At 43.5% G+C, this 23,534-nt stretch overlaps 1 long non-coding RNA gene across 1 annotated transcript in view; it reads right to left on the reverse strand.

The window, feature by feature from the left end:
* Window positions 1-9,919: 9,919 nt before the first annotated feature.
* The window catches only part of LOC125462478 (uncharacterized), a 143,351-nt gene continuing 129,736 nt past the window's right edge, over window positions 9,920-23,534 (reverse strand). The window contains exons 4-6 of the long non-coding RNA XR_009447185.1: window positions 11,557-11,720; window positions 10,344-10,429; window positions 9,920-10,110 (exon numbers count right to left, since the gene is read on the reverse strand). This is a non-coding gene — a long non-coding RNA (uncharacterized LOC125462478). The remainder of the gene's footprint in view (window positions 10,111-10,343; window positions 10,430-11,556; window positions 11,721-23,534) is intronic.

Genomic DNA, 23,534 nt, shown 5'->3' on the forward strand with positions numbered 1-23,534 from the left:
GTGTAAAGAGCAATTTGTTCCTTATTACTTCACTTCAATTGCAATGAAATCCCAATGTTAGTTAAGTTTATCATGTATCAGACATGCATCCAAACAGTTCTAGTCTGCAGCAAAGGGTTTCTAATGCCCAATTAGATTCAGAACCTAATCACCAGTTGGATGTGGGTCAACAATGAGAAAAGGTCGCTGGATGGAGGGCACTAATCTAAGCTAATCCATTACACTTGATTCTGTGTGTCAGCCTCTTAATGGAAAATCTCTTTGCCAAAGCCCCTCATAAGAGTTGGCAGGACTCGTGCCTCTGAGTAAGCTGGTTGTGAAGTTTGGAATCTCGAGCACATCATTCACATTGATACACTTGAATTTCAAATGCATCTTTTGGGTGAGCCATTAAACCAATACCACATATGCCCATGAAATTAATATAAAAATTGCATGAGACCATTTTAAAGAAGAGCAGGGATAAGTTGGCCAATGACTGTTCCTCAGTTAGTCACATTAAATGAAGTAGGTTATTTGATGATTATCTAATTTAGATTTGCAGGATCTCATTGAGTTTAAATTGCCTTCTTCAATTATCTACATAGTGACTAAAAGTGCTTTAAAATACTTCATTGGCTGTAAAGCTTTTAAGAATCCTGAGTCACAAAAGGAGATACATAAATATCAATCTTTCTTTATTGCATGAAGATCTATTTTTAGACACAAGCAATGGTAAATTTATATAGACTATTTTTGGATACTGGGGTCAATTTTGCTCATTCAATAATACAGAATTGAATGATTATGAATTCAAATCCCATTAAGCACTTAATTTAGACAAGAAATTCCCAAATTGCTTTTGCTAAGATTCCTTATTGGAGATTCATGTCCCATTCATGTCCCCATTCTGTTGTATCTCTGACAAAGAGGTTTTGAGTTTAGAATATGACATAAATATCCTGGAATGCAGTGAGACAAACAACTAATTCTGAAGATTTGCAGCTTACAATTGACAGGATTACTGTTTAATGGGATACATTACAAACCAATGCTGTCAAAGGATGGTCACAAGGACCTCCCAGAATTTTATTGTGAGTTCTGCTGCACTTCAACTGTGCCAGGCATTACTGCCACCTGCCAACCTAGAGTGAATCTTCAAGTCCGCACTGTCATTTAGTTACCACTAGTGACTAGTTACTGTTCCCCATGTGTCAAGAACTCAGAAGTAACAAAAACTGACTGCTGAACTGATGTTTGACTAATTAGTGGCCGAGATGTATTAATATCTATATATGTATGCTATCCAATTAAGGAGGTGGGTGTTGTATAAGGCAGGTGGCCTTTACCAGTTAACATAGTAATTTGGAATAGCCCCACCTACTTTTACATTAATGACTATTTCTGGATGGAGCTAGTTAACTTTGTTGTTACTTGTTAGTTCAGTAGTCCACAGATCTAGTACCTTTAATGTAGTTAATCAGTCTTAAACTGATGAAAACTGTTACTTTATGATTGTGTGATAAATGGCTTCTTGTTACACAAGTAGGTGCCTCTTCTGTCGCAGACAATTTCAAAACATTTTTGAAGAAGGGTCCAGACCCGAAACGTCAGCTTTCCTGCTCTTCTGATGCTGCTTGGCCTGTATCCAAGATGTACTTCGATTAGAACGTGAATTTTCAGATGTTGAAATATCTCCTTTGAAAGAAATATCACTGCTATTCCTAGGGGAGATAAGTGACCCCATTTGACCCCAACAGTGTCAATAGACACCCAAATCAATTCAAGCTTGATAGAGAAGTGAGCATCACTGACAAAGCACCTTAGTTGAAAAAGCAAGTAAGCTACAATCTGCTAATCTTACAAAGACCAGGCAGAACAACCCCTAAGATTAAAAAGGATCTTGAAAGTTTCTTTAAGATATAAAGATCATAAGTTCACAGAACGCATTTATGACATCCAGAAGTACGGGCTTCACTTCTGAGTCAAAATGACATGTTTTGCCTGAAAAATTTGAATTTGATGAGATTTCAATCATTCAAGAAGACATTTACCATTAACTAACTGGACCTACATCAGTAACAAGAAGATTTTATTGGTCTCAAAAGGATGCTGCTGAACCCATAAAGAAGTACACACTAACTGAGATTAGCTACAGAGGTATCGAAGGATTATTTTACATCCAAGGTAGACAAACAGGACGCTGGAAGAACACAGCAAGCCAGGCAGGATCTGGAGGAAAGCAGCAGTCAACATTTTGGGCATTACCCTTTTCTAGGGCTTTTTTTTTGAAGGTAGGTCCAAATTTTGAAGGTTTAAAATATACCCAGAGGGATGAGATTGTAGTGAAGACAGGTGCTGGGGAAGGTCATGTAGCTGTAATAGCAGGTTTGTTCCATGGTGCAGTCGAAGAGCTGAAGGGCTGAAGAGGTCATAGCAATGTGGTGGTGAGAAAGAGACTCGCTGAGTTCACTTCTGAGGGAGGCACAGAACTTCTTCAAAGTTGGCATCATTTCGCAGTGGTAAAACTAGGTTAGAGACTGCAGATGCTGGAATCCAAGTTAGACAAGCAGGAGGCTGGAAGAACACAGCAAGCCAAGCAGCGTCTAGAGGAAAGAAGCAGTCAAGACTGAAGGAGGGTAATACCCGAAATGTTGACAGCTCCTTTCCTCCAGATGCTGCCTGGCTTGTTGTGTTCCTCTAGCCTCCTGTTTGTCTCTCTTGATTTCAAAGGGCTGAAATAGCTATGTGTTTGTTATTCACTTTAAGGAAAGTTTATCAGGACTTGACTGGCAGTGATGAACTTTGAATACAATCGGCTTATAGACCACAACAGTTCAGAGAAGAGATTGGCAATATTGAACAGCCAGTGCCACTGCCAGTGATGAAGCAAAACAAAATGATGACTTAGGTTAAGGTAAAGGTGTCATATGGAAGTTTGAAACAGAGTCAAAGGAAAAGGAATCCTTCTTTCACTCTATCTTCTATTACGCCCTTTGAGGAAATTGCAGATCTTCCAGGCAGTACAACAGACCATAAGCATCCTGACCAAAAGGTAGGCAGGAAATGAAAGACCTGCCAGTGCCACAATCTGACAAAGAACAACACCCTGCAATAAATAATCCCTGAGCAAAAACCACTTACTCATCCAAGTACACAGCAATTCAAATGTTACAAAATCAGAAATTGCTGAAAAAACTCAGCAAGTCAGGCAGCATTCGTGGAGAGAAAGTAGAGTGAATGTTTCAGGTCCAGTGACCCCTTCTTCAGAGTATACATCTTTGTTTTTCTGTTTAGTGCATTTCAGATGTTGCATACCATGGACTGATCTTCTGGACAAAGGAACTGATGGCATTGTTGTTAAGTTTGCAGATGACACAAAAGATAGGTGGATGGACATGTAGTGTTGAGGAAATGTGGAGGCTGTAGGACTTGGACAGGCTAATATGGTGAGCAAAGAAGTTGTAGATGGAATACAATGTGGAAAAGTGCAAGGTTATGCATTTTGGTATGAAGATTAGAGATGTAGACTATATCGTAAATGGAGGAAAAATTTAGAAATCTGAAACACAAAGGACCTTAGGAGTCCTAATTCAGGATTCTCTTCAGGTTAACAAGCAGATTCAGTTGGCAGTAAGGAACAGCCAGGTGGACCTTGTAGAATACGAGTTTCCTGAATGGGGCTATTAACCTGGTCCAGTCAGGGAGCCCTGGCTAACAGATATAAACAAGAGTGTCAAGGGTCCTGTCACTCTGAGAGCTGATTCTGAGGGATGGATCAGTGTTGAGAACTCACTATGTGTAAATAAAGGGCAACTTGGTGATGGGATGGTGACCTCTGTGGGATTATTTCAGTGACAGTGAGAGAAGGACTACTGATGTAGCCATGAAAAAGCACCAACCAGCTGAAGCTTGACTAGATGTCAAACAGGCACTACAACTGGCTTTATCACTAGAAATTGTGGCAAGTGGACCACAGAGTTTCAGGGTATTCTGATGGAAGTGGACATCTTTGCCTGTCCTCCTGAGCATGGGGAACACTACTTGAGTGAAGGCAATTGCATAGTCTCACTCAGGGTATATCCTGAACAGAGGGAATCCAGCAAAATGCTGAAACAGAGCCAAGCCTTGGCCAAACAGTTTAAAATTTTCTTCGGGATCCTGGCTAGTGCACCATTGTATTTGCATGCCAGTATACAAATTAAAGACAACAAAAGAGTCCCCCCAGAACTGAATCGAGTAAGAGAACTTATAGGCCAGTATCCAGGAGAATGCACACCCTGGAAAGTCTGCCCACATTTGGTTTGTAACAGTTAAATTGCTTAGCAACATCCAAATCAAAACCAATCAAAATAAAAAGTGGAGCTGGAGGAACACAGCAGGCCACACACCAGCAGGGGAGCAGGAAAGTTGATGTTTCAGAATGGGGCTCTTCTTCAGAATTTTGCTTTATGGCAGAAATCGGAAGGCAAAGGCATCATCAAACTGGTCCAGTTTGCAGACTGGCTGGCACCAGTCGTACCAACTGTGAAGCCCAACAGGTCAGTTTGCCTTTGTGGGGATTTTAAACAAACAGTAAACAGCTTTTTGCCGCTGGATAAATACCCAAACCCTCACATAGATGACTTATACACAAAGCTGGTAGGGTGGCTATCTTTCACGAAGCTGAACGTGAGCCATGAATATTTACAGTTGTGATTAGATGAGGATTCCTAGAAGTATGCTACAGTTAAAATCCATAAGGGCTTGTACCTACATACAAGACTGCCACTTGGGGTATCGTCAGCCTGTGCAATATTACAGTGGATGATGGAGTACATTCCAAGGTCTACCCGAAGTTGTGATTTATCTAGATGACCTACTAATAACAGGGAAGACCAATAAGGATCACTTTGAGAACTTGGATTTAGTCCCTAGACATTTCTCCCAAGTAGGCCTTAGGAGGAAAAATGTTTGCTCCAGGCATCCCATGTAACCGACTTATCTTACAGAGTTGACAAGACGAGGCTACACCCATTGGAAGACAAAGTGAATGTGATCAAAGGCACCTCGGCTCCCACATCAGTACTAGAGCTTAGATCTTTCCTTCGAATGGTGAACTATAATGGAAAGTTCATACATAACCTGGCCTCCATCCTGGCACCTTTGCATCAACTCATTAAAATAGTCAGCCTTGAAAATGGTCCCGTAGCAAACCTATGGACTTCAGGGAAGTGAAGAAACAGCTATCAGACATTGGCACACCACGATCCCAAGTGAGATCTGGTATTGACATGTGATGCCTCCCTCTATGGCATTGGGGTAGTGTTAACTCAAAGGTGGCCCAAATGAGAGAAATGCCCAATAGTGTATGCATCCAAGGCTTTGGTTAATCCAGAGCATAAATACATCCAGATAGAGAAGGAAGGCTTGGCAATCATATTTGAGGTCAGGAAATTTCACCAATGCCTTTAAAGACATAAATTTTAAATCATAACAGACCACAAACCCCTACTAGGTCTACTTTAAGAGGACAAGGAAGTATTGCCCATAAAATCAGGTCAAATTCAGTAGTGGGCTCTAGTAATAAGTGCATACAATTATGAGTTGGAACGCTGTCCAGGAGGCCAAATAGCAAATGCGGATGCATGGATCCCCCGCCCGCTGGCCAATACAACACTGGTAGCACCTCCTCTGGAAGGGTCCATAATGGTTTTAAACTTTCTGGACACCCTTCCAGGCACAGCTGACCATGTCAGAGTTTTGATGCAGAAAGATCTGGTCCTGGCAAGACTGAAACAGCTGGTGGTGGTCGGAGAAACCAGAGGGCTGTCACAACCAGAATTAAAACCATATTGGACCCGGAGAGACCAGTAGAGGACAGCATATTATTATGGAGAACAAGAGTGATTGTCCCAAGCAAAGGTCACCACCAGATACTGGCTAAAATCCACCAGCATATTCCAGGACTTTCCATAATGAAGATGTAGGCGAGAAGTTATGTCTGGTGGCCAGAGGTGGATGCAGACATAGCTCCATTGGTGGGCAGTGCCCAGAGTGCCAAGGAGGACATTAATTACAGTCAGCAGCTCCCCAGCATTTGTGGGGAAGGCTAGATAAATCCTGAGCTTGGTTACATGTCGACCATGCAAGTCCTTTCATGGCCTCAATATTCTTAGTTATTATGGATGCCCACTGAAAATGGCTGGACATGCGTAGAGTTCATTTGTCAAATAGGGGATGATAATAGAAAAACTGCATACATTGTTTTCAATATTGTGAAGGCAGGCTTAAAGAAACAGCCTATCGCTTCATTAGATACCAAACTGTCTCAGTTCCTATTTGATTTTCAGACCACCCCTCATGCAACTACAGGGATAGCTCCAACAGAGTTGCTAATGGGGAGAAGACTCCACACCAGGATAAATCTGATCTTCCCGTAACTTGGGGGGATGGTGAAATGGCATCAGAAACGCAAATGCTGGACACAAAACTCTGCCAAGCGAGAGGCAGTTTACTTCAGGGGATAAAGTTTATTGTAGGAACCATGGGAATGGGCTTGCAATGGTAAGAGGCATGGACAATGTGAACTCAGGTTCAGTGATGTATAAAGTTTGGGTAGGAGCTACAGTCCTGAACAAGCTTATGGACCATGTGAAAGCTGCAAACTCACAAACGGTACGGGAGCAAAACATGCCCAGTTCTTCAACTGCCTTTCCAACTGGAACGAAGAACAAAGAAAATTACAGCACAGGAACAGGCTCTTCAGCCCTCCAAGCCTGCACCAACATGCTGCTGGTCACAAGCAAAACCCCCTACCCTTCTGGGAATTGTATCCCTCTATTCCCATCCTATTCATGTATTTGTCAAGACGCCCTTTAGAAGTCACTATTGTAAATGCTTCCAGTACCTCCCTAGCAGTGAATTCCAGGCACCTACCACCCTCTATGTAAAAACTTGCCTTGTACATCACTTTTAAACCTGGGCCCTCACACCTTAAACCTATGCCCCCTAGTAGCTGACTATTCCACTCTGGGAAAAAGCTTCTGACTGTCCACTCTGAGCATGCCCTTCATAATCTTGTAGACCTCTATCAGGTCGCCCCTCAACCTCCATCATTCCAGTGAGAACAACACAAGTTACTCCAAGCTCTCCTCGTAGCTAATGCCCTCCATACCAGGAACATCCTGGTAAATCTTTTCTGTACCCTCTCCAAAGCCACCACATCCTTCTGGTAGTGTGGCGACCAGAATTGAACACAATATTCCAAACATGACCTAACTAAGATTCTATAAAGCTGCAACATTACCTGCCAATTTTTAAACTCAGTGCCCCAGCTGATGAAGGAAAGCATGCCATATGCCTTGTTGACTACCTTCTCCACCTGTGTTGCCACTTTCAGTGACCATTGTACCTGTACACCCAGATCCCTCTGCCTATCAGTATTCTTACGGGATTTGCCATTTACTGTATATTTTCCATCTGGATTAGACCTTCTGAAATGCATTACCTCATATTTTTCAGGATTAAACTCCATCTGACATCTCTCTGCCCAAGTCACCAACCAATCTATATTCTGCTGTATCCGACAGTCCTCATCGCTATCTGCAATTCCACCCACCTTTGCGTCATCCACAAACTTACTAATCAAACCAATTACATTTTCCTCCAAATCATTTCTATATATTACGAATAACAAAGTTTCACAACACTGATCCCTGATGAACCCCACTTGTCACAGCCCTCCATTTAGAAACGCACCCTTCCACTGCTATACCCTGACTTCTATGACTGAGTCAGTTTTTGTATCGAACTTGCAAGCTCACCTCTGACCCCATGCAACTTTACCTTATGTATCAGCCTGCCATGAGGGGCCTTGTCAAAGGCCTTACTGAAGTCCATGCAGACAACATCCATTGCCCACCCTCATTGATCATCTTTGTCACTTCCCCAAAAAACTCAATCAAGTTATTGAGACATGACGTCCCCTTCACAAAACCATGTTGCCTCCTGCTAATATGCTGACTTATTTCCAAATGGGAATAAATCCTACCTTGAAGAGTCCTCTCCAATAATTTCCCTACCACTGACGTATGGCTCACTGGTCTGTAATTAGCTGGATTAACCTTGCCACCCTTCTTAAACAAAAGAATAACATTGGCTATTCTTCAATACTCTGGGACTTCCCCTGTAGCCAGTGAGGATACAAAAATTTCTCTCAAGGCCCCCAACAATTTCCTCCCTCGCCTCTCTCAGTATTCTGGGGCCTATCCTATAAGGCCCTGGGGACTTGTCTACCTTAATGTTTTTCAAGATCCCCAATATCTCCTCTCTTTTGATCTCAAATGACCCAAACTATCTATGCACCCTTCCCCAAACTCATCATCCATCAAATCCTTCTCTATGGTGAATACTGATGCAAAATACTCACTTAATCTCCTCGCCCATTTCCTCTGGCTTCACACATAAATTCCCTCCCCTGTCCTTGAGTGGGCTAACCTTCTCCCTGGCTACCCTCTTGCTCTTTATGTATGGGTTTTCCCTATCCATTGAAGATACCTTTGAATCTGAGATGGCCAAAGCAGATGTGACCGCCTCAACACTTTTGCTGCCTGAAGAAGAGAATTAATTTCATCCGAGCTGCTCCAGGTGCAAGAAGCAAGCTACTGTATGTTACACACTGCCCATATCAGGGGCAGAGTTGAAGGAAGCTGAGCCGGTGCTAAAATGCTCCAGAAGGTGCTACAAAAAAGAACAGGCCTATACCCTTGGATTCAAAAGGGAAGGAATGTAGTGATTGTAATGAATTCAACCAAGAGGACCTCATAGAATACGAGTTCCCTGATTGGAGCTGATAAAAACAGGAGCATCAGAGGTTCTGTTCATTCTGAGAGCTGGCTCTGAGGGAGCTGGATCAGTGTCAAGGACTCTGTAAATAAAGGGTGACTTGGTGATGGGAAATGGGCCTCTGTGGAGTTGTGTCAGCAGTCATTTGAAGAGGGCTAAAATACAAGAGTAGGGATGTATTGCTGAGGTTATGTAATGCTCTGGTCAGATCTCATTTGGAATACTGTGAGTTGTTTTGGGACCTGTATCTAAGAAAGGGATATGCTGCCATTGGAGAGGGTCCAGAGGAGGTTTAAAGGAATGATCCCAAGGATGAAACCCTTGTCATACGAGGAGTGGTTAACAACTCTGAGTATGTCTCTTTCTTGTTTAAATGGATGAAGGAGGAATCTCATTGATGCTTACATAATACTGAAAAGCCTGGATAGACTGGACATGCAGACGTTTTTTCACTAGTAAGAGAAACTAGGATCCAAGGGCAGAGCATCAGAGTGAAGGATTGGCTGTTTAGAACTGAAATGAAGAGGAATTTGTTCAGCCAGAGGGTGGTGAATCTATGGATCTCAGTGCCACAGAGGGCTGTCCAGGCCAAGTCATTGAGTGCATTTTAGACAGAGATGAATAGATTATAGAGTTATAGCTGTACAACATGGAAACAAGCCCTTTGGTGCAATCCGTCCATGCCAACTAGATATCCTAAATCAAGTCCAGGAGTGACAGTGAAATTAAAGTCAGTGAGCAAGAAGAGAGATTGGAACGGAAATCCCGTCAGAGACGGGAGCAGAACTTCTTCAAGGTGGGCATGCCTGGAAGAGATGTGGCAGTGAGTTAAATACTAAATAAGAACCAAAAGAACTGCAGATGCTGTAAATCAGGAACAAAAACAAAGTCACTGGAGAAGCTCAAGATAATAAAGTGTGAAGCTGGATGAACACAGCAGGCGAAGCAGAATCTCAGGAGCACAAAAGCTGACGTTTCGGGCCTAGACCCTTCATCAGAGAGTTCTAGGCCCAAAACATCGGCTTTTGTGCTCCTGAGATGCTGCTTGGCCTGCTGTGTTCATCCAGCTTCACACTTTATTATCTTGGATTCTCCAGCATCCGCAGTTCCCATTATCACTGGAGAAGCTCAACGGGTCTGGCAGCATCTGTGAAGGAGAAAACAGAGTTAACGTTTCGGGTCTGGTGACCTTTCCTCAGAACATGATGTGATACATACGCTGTTGGGAATGTTACCCAGAGTGGTAGAAATTGTCGGGACTTGTTTTACTGACCATGGTAGGACTGTGAGGTTGCTCTTTGAGGCCTGTAGGAACACGAAAAGATCAAATGTGAGAATGCAGACTCAATATACTGTGAACCTTCACTGCAAGATATGATCGAAGTTTTCATTCAAATTCACAACAGAAATTGTTGGAAAAGCACCGCAGGTCTGGCAATCTCACTTCTAGAACCAACATCAATATTACGGACAGTGTCAGCGCACCAATTGACACACAAGGACCCTCCGTGCAGTTACATCCACAAACAGCCACGCACCTTGGAGGGAATGGTGATCTCCTCTCCCTACCTGGCACCCAGCAACTGTGAAGCCTGGAAGCCTTTTGATGCAGGTCCATTAGCCTCTGAAAAGAGTATGTGATGTATGTTAGATCATTTATCCTCAGGTGGAGCCACTCTCATATCTTATAAATAGTTCTGACCTGTTCAAGATTAAAGAACCTACCAATGAGGTTTACATTTATTTATGCTTGGAAGGAAAAAGTTGTTAATGATTTCACACTAAAGAGATTGAAAAATTTATCTTTTGATTTATGACATGATGGAGTTTGAATGTCCGTGAGGGTACAAAACAGATTTAGAAAGATGGCACAAAAACTGAGAGATTTTACCTACTTGGAAAGCCTCTCAGTGTGGCAGGCCCTTATCCTGGTATGGTGTCCACAACCTGGCGTGGTGGCCTGAAGTGATCTCCCAGCCTCATGAACCTCAATGTAAAACCCAGCACAGTCTAGAGCCAGGCCCCGGTGTGGCCTTGAGGCTGGATGCCAGTGTGATCTGGGTTGGAAGACTGTTCTTATCTGAACTTTTATTTCTGTAACACTGGACATTCTATTTCTCTATTTTATAAGATCTTCTAACTAAAGAAGCTGTATCGAAGTACCTTTGTGCCTAAGTGGCACTGCAAATGGCAATGTGTAAATTTTTCACTGTTGTCATTGAGTATCTTGATGATGAAGGCTAATTCCAATTCAAATTCTAATCCTAATTCTAAACAGACTTGGACTCATTGCAGAAAAATAGAAGGGTAAGGTATGACCAGATGGAACTATTGAAAATTAGAATGGGTTCAATATGGAAGACATAGGACAAGAATAATTCCAAGACTATGGTTCATAGTTACAATGTTGCTCTCACCACCCCTCCATGAATTTTGGGAAATTGGCAGAAACCAATTTGACAATAGTTTCAGATAACAAGGTGTAGAGCTGGATGAACACATTAGGCCCAGCACCATCAAATGAGCAGGAAGGCTGATGTTTCAGGCCTAGACCCTTCTTCAGAAAGACCCTTTCTTCTGAAGAAGGGTCTAGGCCCGAAGTGTCAGCCTTCCTGCTCCTCTGATGCTGCTTGGCCTGCTGTGTTCATCCAGGTGTACAGCTTGTTATCTCAGATTCTCTAGCATGTGCAGTTCCTACTATCTCTGAAACAATTTTAACCCCACTGTGAAGCCTCTTCTAAGGATGCCTACCTTGAAGAAGTTATCCTCCTCCCTCCAGAAAGTAATTTTTCTGAAGAAGCGTCTAGGCCTGAAACGTCAGCCTTCCTGCTCCTCTGAAGCTGCTCGGCCTGCTGTGTTCATCCAGCTGTACACCTTGTTATCTCAGATTCTCCAGCATCTGCGGTTCCTACTGTCTGTTGACGATAGTTTGAGCTGATTATACTGTGTGCTCGGCTATAATTTTCACTAATATGCGGTGATTAAACTGCCACAGTATATTGGAAATGGTTATGTGATTGCTACCTTTAACATAAATGTATACTTTTCTGTCATCTGACACAAAATAATTATATTCCTGTATTTTGGTGAGAACCAATCCATAAGAAGATATTTTGGCAAGTTTAAGTGTCTAATGGTAGTGAATTGTTGTCAAATTTAAACCATAGTTTAAGTCAAACTCTAGGTTAAACTGTTTTGCCTCAAAGACCTAAGGTGAATTGTCACTTTATGCTCTGGCCACAAACAGGTTGCGAGGAAATGAATGGCTGCTCAGGTTAATCAGTGGGAAACTCTGGGGAAGGGAATGAGGGTGAAACAATGAAAGAGGGTGATGACTCGTAATTGCTTTATCACTTTGTTATTTTCTCCTACACCCGCTCTTTCCGTCCCCCTTAAACATCCTTTTATTAAAGAAGCAAATAAGTATCTTGTAAATGTTTACACGTAAGTACTAGTTATTTTCTTGTTTTATCTAATCTGTTTGACTGCAGTTTCAAGAGTGCAAAAGCAGTGTGAAATTAGCATTTCCAAACATTTGCTAATAGCAGAACAAGGGAACAACACTGACTATTGTTTTGCTAATGCTTAAAGAGGATGTGCTAAAGACACATATCATAGTGAGATGTTCAGTGTAGGCCCTCTAACCAATGAGTATTCAGCATAACATGAAAATCTAAATTGTAGCAATTATTCAAAAAGAAACTGATTAACTCATTACTCTCAGCTCAGGAATCTGATGTCAATCAGGCACTTCCTCCTGACTGCAAAACCACTCAGTTTACCCTGGTCTCTTCATTTACTGACTAGAGCAACAGTGTCATCTATTGCAGCCCCACTGCTGCGCAAGTGCTGCATGAATTTCCTGCTGCCTTTGCAATGGCGCAAACTTGCCTTGAGAGATCTTGCAGAGCTATTTGCTGGGCATGGTGCGGCTGGCAGCAAATATAAAATCAGCACCAAGCCTCTAACATCCATGTTGCAAGTATCAGCAGTAAATGTCTCATTCCTTAGAATTAACTGGTATTACAGAGCCATTTCTCATGGAACATGTTCTCCTAACATAAACAGATACCACCAGACGAACAAAGTGCTGCGGGTGTGGTCATACATCAGTGACTTCAGTGTGACCAATGCAAATTCACCCATAATGTAGGTTGCAAACTGCAGACCACTGAATAGGCTGTAGAATAACTGTATTTAGTGTTTAAAGGAAAAGCTATAACATGTGTATAAACCTCAAGCATAGTGGGTCCACTGACAGAACATGGACTGCAGTGGTTCAAGAAGACATGTCACCTTTACCGGCCCTGGGGCAATTAGGGATGGGCAAGAAATGCTGGTCATCGGCTGCAGGTCAAAGTCTAGGATTTCTTGAATGAGACTCTTATCTCCTGTCTCCCCACTGTGTAAGGAACAAGTCAGAAGTGTGATGAAATAACCTTCATCAGCCTAATGGAGCAGCTCCAACAACATTCGAGTAGCTTAACACCATCCAGGACTAAGCAGTCTGTTTTATTGTCGCCCATCCACCACTTTTAATGTTCACTCCTTTCACCACCAACACACAATGTTAGCAGTGTGTACCACTGATAAGATGTATGACAATAACTCAGCAAAGGTCCTCAGACACATCTTCCAAACCCATGATCTCTATTACAGATAACAAGGTGTAGAGCTGGATAAATGCAGCAGGCCAAGGAGCAACCAGCTTTCCTGCTCCTCTGATGCTGCTTGGCCTGCTGTGTTCATCCAGCTCTACACCTTGTTACCTCAGATTCTCCAGCATCTGCAGTTCCTACTATCTCAGTCTATGGCCTAGAAGGTCAAGGGCATCAGATGCATGGGAACACCAATACCTGTAAGTTCCTGTCTAAGGATCACACCTTCCTGGAAGTATGTCACTGTTCTTTCATTGTCATTAGCTCAAAATCCTGGAACTCCTTTCTGGAAGGCCCCAGATTTCAAAGGCTCCTGTAGTTCAAGAAGGCAGCTTGTTACTACTTGTCCAGGGCAATCAGGGATGGACAATAAATGCTGGTCTAGGCAGTAGCTCTCACATTCCATGAATAAATAAAAAAAACAAATTTTTAAGTGTTTCAGATATTGAGACAACAAGGAATGGTTGGCATTTCTGAGATAATGGGAACTGCAGATGCTGGAGATTCCAAGATAATAAAATGTGAGGCTGGATGAACACAGCAGGCCAAGCAGCATCTCAGGAGCACAAAAGCTGACGTTTCGGGCCTAGACCCTTCATCAGAGAGGGGGATGGGGGGAGGGAACTGGAATAAATAGGGAGAGAGGGGGAGGCGGACCGAAGATGGAGAGTAAAGAAGATAGGTGGAGAGGGTGTAGGTGGGGAGGTAGGGAGGGGATAGGTCAGTCCAGGGAAGACGGACAGGTCAAGGAGGTGGGATGAGGTTAGTAGGTAGCTGGGGGTGCGGCTTGGGGTGGGAGGAAGGGATGGGTGAGAGGAAGAACCGGTTAGGGAGGCAGAGACAGGTTGGACTGGTTTTGGGATGCAGTGGGTAGAGGGGAAGAGCTGGGCTGGTTGTGTGGTGCAGTGGGGGGAGGGGATGAACTGGGCTGGTTGAGGGATGCAGTGGGGGAAGGGGAGATTTTGAAACTGGTGAAGTCCACATTGATACCATATGGCTGCAGGGTTCCCAGGCGGAATATGAGTTGCTGTTCCTGCAACCTTCGGGTGGCATCATTGTGGCAGTGCAGGAGGCCCATGATGGACATGTCATCAAGAGAATGGGAGGGGGAGTGGAAATGGTTTGCGACTGGGAGGTGCAGTTGTTTGTTGCGAACTGAGCGGAGGTGTTCTGCAAAGCGGTCCCCAAGCCTCCGCTTGGTTTCCCCAATGTAGAGAAAGCCGCACCGGGTACAGTGGATGCAGTATACCACATTGGCAGATGTGCAGGTGAACCTCTGCTTAATGTGGAATGTCATCTTGGGGCCTGGGATGGGGGTGAGGGAGGAGGTGTGGGGACAAGTGTAGCATTTCCTGCGGTTGCAGGGGAAGGTGCCGGGTGTGGTGGGGTTGGAGGGCAGTGTGGAGCGAACAAGGGAGTCACGGAGAGAGTGGTCTCTCCGGAAAGCAGACAGGGGTGGGGATGGAAAAATGTCTTGGGTGGTGGGGTCGGATTGTAAATGGCGGAAGTGTCGGAGGATAATGCGTTGTATCCGGAGGTTGGTAGGGTGGTGTGTGAGAACGAGGGGGATCCTCTTGGGGCGGTTGTGGCGGGGGCGGGGTGTGAGGGATGTGTCGCGGGAAATGCGGGAGACACGGTCAAGGGCGTTCTCAATCACCGTGGGGGGGAAGTTGCGGTCCTTAAAGAACTTGGACATCTGGGATGTGCGGGAGTGGAATGTCTTATCGTGGGAGCAGATGCGGCGGAGGCGGAGGAATTGGGAATAGGGGATGGAATTTTTGCAGGAGGGTGGGTGGGAGGAGGTGTATTCTAGGTAGCTGTGGGAGTCGGTGGGCTTGTAATGGACATCAGTTACAAGCTGATTGCCTGAGATGGAGACTGAGAGGTCCAGGAAGGTGAGGGATGTGCTGGAGATGGCCCAGGTGAACTGAAGGTTGGGGTGGAAGGTGTTGGTGAAGTGGATGAACTGTTCGAGCTCCTCTGGGGAGCAAGAGGCGGCGCCGATACAGTCATCAATGTACCGGAGGAAGAGGTGGGGTTTGGGGCCTGTGTAGGTGCGGAAGATGGACTGTTCCACGTAACCTACAAAGAGGCAGGCATAGCTGGGGCCCATGCGGGTGCCCATGGCCACCCCCTTAGTCTGTAGGAAGTGGGAGGAGTCAAAAGAGAAGTTGTTGAGTGTGAGGACGAGTTCCGCTAGGCGGATGAGAGTGTCGGTGGAGGGGGCCTGGTCGGGCCTGCGGGACAGGAAGAAGCGGAGGGCCTTGAGGCAATTTCTATTGGCCAGCAAAAGAATACAATCTACATTAGCAGTGACCTAGATGCTCATACATTTTAATTTCTCCTTAATCTATTGTGAAAAGTCTATATTTGGTCAAATACATACTGTGACCTATTCTCATCAAACTAGTTTGATTTTTGGGAAATATCTGACACCAAGTGGTCAGAACTGGGAGGTGCATCAGACAGCACCTTCAGCTGTCACATGCTTTGTGTGTGATCGTGCCATAGAACAAAGTAGCAGGATCAATCAATTTACCTTTAAGAGCCTGTTCCACTATTCAAGGTGATCATGGCTATCTGTGACCTTTCTCCGTATGCCCACGTTTGCTCCATATTCCTAGATACCTTTGATTTACAAAAATCTTAGATTTGAAATTTATAATTGACCCAGAATCAACTGCTGTTGCATTAAAGGTTCCAAATTCTACAAAGATTCCTCAACCAGTAAAAATAGCTTCTCTTTACCAGTACAATCGGTTTCTATGAAAACTTCAATCAAGACACCATGTATTCTGAGTGTTTTTTGATACATCACACCTACTCACGATGCAGGGCTTTAAATTCCCACATGCACATTTCAAAGGGTTTGCTTATAAAATTAAAGAAGCTGTGAAGACAGGCAGGGAGGCAACTGTGAAGAGGGGGCTGGGAGGAATGAGGGTGGAGAGGGATAAGTGAGTGAGTGAGGGGAGTAGGGGGAGGGTGAGGCCACTCTCCTCATCACAATCCCTCCTCCCACATCAATGCATGCCCCCATTCTCTCCTCAGCACTGCCCATATGACCACTGCTCTGTGCCCTTCCTCACTTACCCCTCTAGTCCTTACTCCCTCTACCCCCCGTCTTCATTCCCCTCTACACCCCCATCCTCCCTACAACTCTCTCACCTTAACCTCATTCCCCTCCTCTCCCATCCTCACTCCTTTCTCTCAATCCCATCCTCACTCTCTCTTCCCTGTCCTCATTTATCCTCTCCCTACTGTCCTCACCACACACTTCTCCCTCCCTGTCCCTCTCCTCAACTTATTCCCCTCCTCAACGTCCTCACTTCCTCCTCCCCTGGCTTCACTCCATCTCCCTCATCCTTAGTTCCCCCCTCCCTGCCTCAGTTTCCTCTCACCTCCCACATCCTCACTCCCCACTCCCTCCCCGCCCCCTCACCTGGGAATGTGTGAGTGTATTATGCAAGGTTGTGTAAAACCAGAGATGTGAGTTCTTGATTCCTCACTGAGTTTCAGGGCTCTTTCTTAAAAATGACAATTCTGCTGCCGTGGGGTTCATACATTCATTGTGGGTTGACTGGCTTTGTCAGAGGAACACAGCAGCCATTTTAGATAAATAATGTTTTCTTTTAAAACCATTTTTTGGTCCATGAAAGTCAGTATTACAGCCAAATAATGAAAGTTGAATTTTGAAGGCCCATTTTCGCTATGATTGCAACAATATCCTGAAAGATGTGAACTAGACCTCTAGAAAATCCCAACACAATGACCATGTAGTGGTTGCTTAGGATCTTGATATTTACAACTGGTAATTACATGATATCTGGATCCATCTAAAAAAGACCTATCTCAAGAGGTGAAAGTGGATTTTTCACAGGGCCCCAGTTTATTTGCCATAATAGATTCCCACTCGACCTTCAAACCTGATCCCTCACTCACCTGCCACCCTGCCCATTTTCCCACCTGGCACCCTATCTCCTGATCCATCCTGCAGTCTACCCATCGGCCAACATTTACCCTATGCCCTCATCCTTTTGGCATATTACGTCATTAACCACCTGACACCCCAACCCCTCTCCTGCAGTCAAAGTGGGTTTGGGAACTTTAAACATTTTATTCACTGGAATGCTGCAGCCTGTGCCTGTAAAAAAGATGGGGGTGGGGTGGGGTGGTGGAGGACGACGCTTGGCTTCATTGCTGATCCTGCACTGAGTGAATGTCTAGCTGGTGTCTCATGATCAAAACATCCAGATCAGGCTAATCTTGGAAGTCGAGCACTATAAATTATTGACAGGAAACTGGAAAATCTTTAACAGGATTACTGTTGATTGGATCAGTTTAGATGATAATCAGATGATCTGGGCTTTATCTCTAGACCTCTTTAGACAGCCATTGTTTCTGGATGTTAAAAATTTAGAAAGTACTTTGATCAACCTCTTTGAGGAAACTATTTTCTCCTATCTTCAACTTCTACCAGGATAGGGCACTTACTTTTTGCTGTTTCCACTTTTCATATTCACTGTGCGATTTGTTAGTTTTTCGATTGCACAATTATCACTGAGACAAATACTACCATTGAGATTTTCATTACAAACTCACCCTTTTGCTCCCATCACCTAGTCTTTCCCAATCTACTCTCAGTGTCTCAGTGTGGCTCATAGTTTGTTCCCATGACTGCTTCATTTCACCCACTATAAATAAAATAATCTTTTCAAATGTCAAGCCTTGCTCCCTTGTTGTGAAAAAAAGTCCTAGAGCCTTCTGTTTTTTTTATTAATTTGTGGATGTGAGCATCGCTGGATGGCTAGCATTTCTCGCCCATTCCTAGTTGCCCTTGAGAAGGTGGTGATGTGCCTGTGACAAAGTTGAAAGAGACAAACTTGGGCCATCTCTTCCTTTCAATGAGTATGCAAACCATCCCCTGCGTAAAAAAAGTTTCCCGTCATGTCATTTTAAAATCTCTCTCCCCTCGCCTTAAGAATATACCCCCTACTCTTGAAATCTTCCATCCGAGGGAATAGACATCTACCATTAATCCTGTCTATATCCCTCATGATTTTACAAATCTCCATAAGGTCACCTCTCAACCTTTTACATTCCAGTGAAGAAAGTCCCAGCCTATCCAGCCTTTCACTAAATCTCAAACTTTCCATACCCAGCAACATCCTGTAACTGGGTGACCAGAACCAGACACAGTACTCCAGAAGATGCCTCAATAATGTCTTGTACAACCTCAACATGACATCCCAACCCAAAGGACTGAGCAATGAAGGAAAGTGCCCTAAATGCCTTTTTAACCAGCCTGTCTACATGTGACACAAACTTCACCTTGGGTCCCTCTGTTCTACATCAATAACCAAGACCCTACCATTAATTGTGTAAGTCCTGCCCCTGTTTGCTATACCAAAATGCAATACCTTGCATTTATCCCAGATTGAACTCCATCTGCCATTTTTCAGCCCATTGACCTATTTGATCAAGATCCCTTTGTAACCTTAGCAAACCTTCTTTACTGTCTGCAATGACATTAATTTTGATATCATTTACAAACTTACTAACCATTTACATAAATGACAAACAAAAGAGGTCTCAGAATCGATCCCTGTGGAACACCGCTGGTAACAGGTCTCCAGTCCAAAAAGCAACCCTCCACCATTACTCTCTGTCTCCTGCCATTCAGCTAGTTATGTGTCCATTGGCATGGTGGCTCAGTGGTTAGCACTGCTATCTCACAGTGCTTGGGACCCAGATTTGATTCCAGCCTCAGGCGACTGTCTGTGTGGTGTTTGCATGTTCTTGTCGTGTCTGCGTGAATTCCCACCAGGTGCTCTGGTTTCCTTCCGCAGTAGAAAGATGTGCAGGTTATGTGAATTGGCCATGCTAAATTATCCATAGTGTTCAGGGATGTGAAGGTTAGGTGCATTAGCCATGAGAAATACAGAGATAGGGTAGGGGAATGGGTCTAAGTGGAATGCTCTTTGGAGGGTTGGTGTGACTTGTTGGGCCAAATGGCCTGTTTCCACACTGTGGGGATGCTACAACATTCCATTCAATCACATAACAATTGGCAAACTCGCCCTGTGACCTAATTTACTAATTAGTCTTCCATGTGGAACTTTGTCAAAGGCTTTACTAAAGTCCACGTAAACATTGTCCACTGTTCTGCCCTCATCAATCTTTTGTTGACTTTCTCAAAAAACTCAATAAGTTTGTCAGACACGATTTTCCTCACACAAAACCATGCTGACTATTCCTAATCAATTTTTGGCTCTCTAATTGTCTATAAATCCTATTTTTCAGAATCACCTCCAACAATTTACTGTCAACCATAGTCAGACTCACAAGCTTATAGATCCCCGGTTTCTCCTTAAAACCCTTCTTAAACAAAAATGCAACATTAGCCACCTTCCAGTCATCAGGCATCCCACCTGTGGTTATAGGCAATGCAAATATTTCTGCAAGTTGTCTTGCAACCTGGGATGCATTAGATCAGGCCCCAATGATTTATCCACATTTATATTCCCTTGACCTCCAGAACTTCCTCTTCTGTAATAGAAAATGTTTTTAAAACATCAATATTTATTTCCCTGAGCTCTGTAGCCTCCAATTCTTTTTCCACAGTAAAAACTGACATGAAATATTCAACTAGTATCTCTCCCATCTCCTGGGGTTCAACACAAAGGTGACTTCCTTGATCTTCAAGAGGCCCTACCCATGGAATGAACTTCCCAAGGAATATGTGGGTACAGTCACAACATTTAAAAGAATCTTAGATAAGCAATTGAATAGGAAAGGTTTAGAGGGATATGGGCCAGGAGAAGGCAGGTGGGGCAAGTTTAGTTTGGGATTATGTTCAGCACACAGCAGTTGGACTGAAGGGTCAGTTCCATGTTTTATAATTCTATGACTTTGAGTGAATCAAATCTTTTCAAGAATGGTAGCTGCATCTGACAAAGTGATGGCAAAGCTGCAGCAGAGGGCAGCTGCTGCAGGGAGGGAACATTAAGAACACCTTGCTTAATAACATACCAGATGTTCTTTGTAAATTTGGTGGCTGTTCAATAACCTTAAAGTGCTCATGGAGACCCATACAATTTGATCATTTTAAATCAGCATAAGCAGCCATTTTCTTCCAAATTTTCAGGCAAAATCCTTTGATATCAACTGAGCGCTGCTTTTTACTCCAATCATCAAGCTCCAACTTCAGATTCGTGCATGGGTGGGCCCAGTTTTAATCTTCTTCAAAATCTGAATGACTAAATTTCTTTTCTCAGAAACTGTTGCAGCTAGCCATTTCTTGTAATTGTGTGGTTCTTACGACAATTACATCCTCAAACCCATCATGTTCCAGGGTATTTTTGTTAGCATTGGTCTTGCCGCTTTGCATCTGGTAATTTCTTCACCATCTTCTTTCTTTGGTCTGTACATTTTTCTTAGAAATTGGGCTTTCTACAAGCTCTGTAGCTTAACCCATAAGCAGTACATTTTCTTCGACTGTGAACTAATAGTGGTCCACAGCTCCCGCACATTCCATTTTTCTGAGTGCTGTGCATTCTTTTGATGCTGTTTCATTGCATCAACCTTCTCCTTTTCCCTTATCTTAACTGAATGCTTGATGTTTGAGTAATACTGTCTTCTTCTGTCTCCTCATGTACTTTGGCAGTGTCAACATAGAGTGATACAGCATGGAAACAGACCCATCTATGGCGTTGCCAGTTTGGCCTTTCCAACTGGACAGCATTCGACATCAGGGTGGACAGGTTGAGCTTCAGTCCCAAACTAATAGGGCTAAAGGTGGATAAATTCCCTGGTTTGTTGGTCTACACATAGTCTTAAAGGAAGTGCGATAATGGAAGCATTTGTTGCAGATATTTTCTAATCAACCTGCTCAGAGATGTTATTATCAGCTGTGGAGTAGGTTGGATTTACACCCAGGCCACGTTGGCCCAGAGGTAGGGACATTACCACTGCACCACACCAAAATTTCCTAGATGTTGACAAGGTCCCAGGGGATTGCAAAAATGCAGAATTAAAGGAGGAATATAAAAGCAGCAAATCTTTGGCCAATTAATCTAATATCTGTCATTGGGAAATGCTAAAACTCTTTAAAAGGAGGTACTTGAACATCTATAAAATCATTACAAAATCAGGCAGAGCCAACACATTTTGTTATAGGGAAATGGTGTTTGAAAAAATTGTTAGAATTCTTCAAAAAGGAAACAAGCAGAGTGGATAAGGTGAAAGCAGTAGATTAGTATATTTAGATTTCCAAAAGACAATCAATAAGATGCAATCTGAAAGGTCACGGCACAAGAGAAGTGTTCATGGTGTTGTGGATGATATGTCAGCATGGAAAGAGGATAAAGGATTGGCTATCTAAGTGAAAACACAGTCAGAACAATTGGGTCTTTTTCAGGTTGATGTTCTATGACTAGTGGAGTGTCATAAGGATCACTGCAAGTCCCTCAAATACTTACAATCTATATTAATAATTTGGACTGTAATATATCAGATTTGTGACAATATACATGTAGGTAGGAAAGGAAGTTGTGAGGAAGATACAAAGAGTATACAAAGGCACAGGATAACTGACTAATATGGACCTGACAGGGTAGTGGGAGTAAGCAGGAAAGCAAAGTTGAAGCCACGATTAGATTAGTCATGATCTCATTCAAGGGGCAGAATGGTCTACACTTGCTCTGAATTCATATATTATAAAAAATTGGCAGATAGAGTACAATATAGAAGAATGTGAGGTTGTCTTCTATGGCATGAGGATTAGAAAAGCGGAATAGTATCTAAATTGAGAGAGATTACACACTACTGCACTACAAAGGTATTTGGGTGTACATGTACATGAAATACAAAAAGTTAGCATGCAAATACATGCAAATCAAGACAAATAGAATGTTGGCCAAGGACATTGGTGTGAGTAAGTAATGAAGCTTTGCTACAGCTGCATAGGCATGATGAGCTCCAAATGAGCCTCCTTCAGGCTGCGAATCTTCCTTTGCAATGTGACCATCTAGCAATGGAGATGGCAGGTTTGCAGGTTGAGAGTGGCATAAAATCCATTTGAAAGTCTCCCAGCCACCTAACTGCCAGCCTCAGACCTGTCAGGTTTTATGAGCGGGTAAGTGAGGCTTGGTCAAGTCTGCCCATCCTCATTCTCATTAAGGCTCTAAAGCAGACAGCTATGGGCCATGTAATTTTCTACTAGACTGAAATGTTGTGTTCAGCGGTGGGGGTGAGCCCCAGCAGTTCAGCCTTCTCAAAGTGGAAAGGAAGTAGACGGGGGATTGAGAGTCAGTGCCTCCATCACCGATCCCCCCCCACTCCTTACCTACACCAACCCTGAGGTCTTCACCATCACCCCCAGCTTCTCCTTCCCTCCACCTGTGGCTTTTACAACATGATTTCTTCAGTCCCCCAGGGAGTCATTTCTTCCCTAGTTTGCACTTTAATTCGTGGCAAAAAGTATAGTTCCAGCAGCAGCCAACCTTCCCAGTGGCATTGCTGGGCCTACGAAATTGCTGCTAAAGGGATTGCAGGAATATGAGGGATGAGGTCCTAGCTGCAGATGACATAAGAACACAAGATATGCATCAGGTAGACCCTTCCACAATTGCTACCAATGGTAGAAAGTGTATGAGATAATGCAATTCTTCTTGGAATGTTCAACATCAGCAGGCTAACCTGCAGATCTAGACCTCTGTTGCCAGCACTATGGAGGCTCCTATTTTCCAATTGCACTCACTACTTCATCTTCAATGCTATCCCAAAGCATTACCCCTGGAATAAATGGAGTTTTGTGGTTTTTGATGGATGCGGAGAGTGGTGGTAGGATGTCTTGAGGGTAACGACAATTGGACAGCAATTGAGCAGTTGTATAATTTCCTGCCTTGGAGAGATGACTTTTTTTAACTTTATTATGTTTTCACTGTTAACTTGTTTTCTCTTTCCCATTTCTTGTCACCTGTTCCCAAATATCTTGGATGTGGGAACGAAACATAATATTTACAAATTAGTCGTTTGGTAGTAGAGAACTTGTGTACTGATGAAAATAGA

Source organism: Stegostoma tigrinum, chromosome 2 (assembly GCF_030684315.1).
Source record: "Stegostoma tigrinum isolate sSteTig4 chromosome 2, sSteTig4.hap1, whole genome shotgun sequence".
In the NCBI taxonomy this organism is placed as follows: Eukaryota; Metazoa; Chordata; class Chondrichthyes; order Orectolobiformes; family Stegostomatidae; genus Stegostoma; species Stegostoma tigrinum.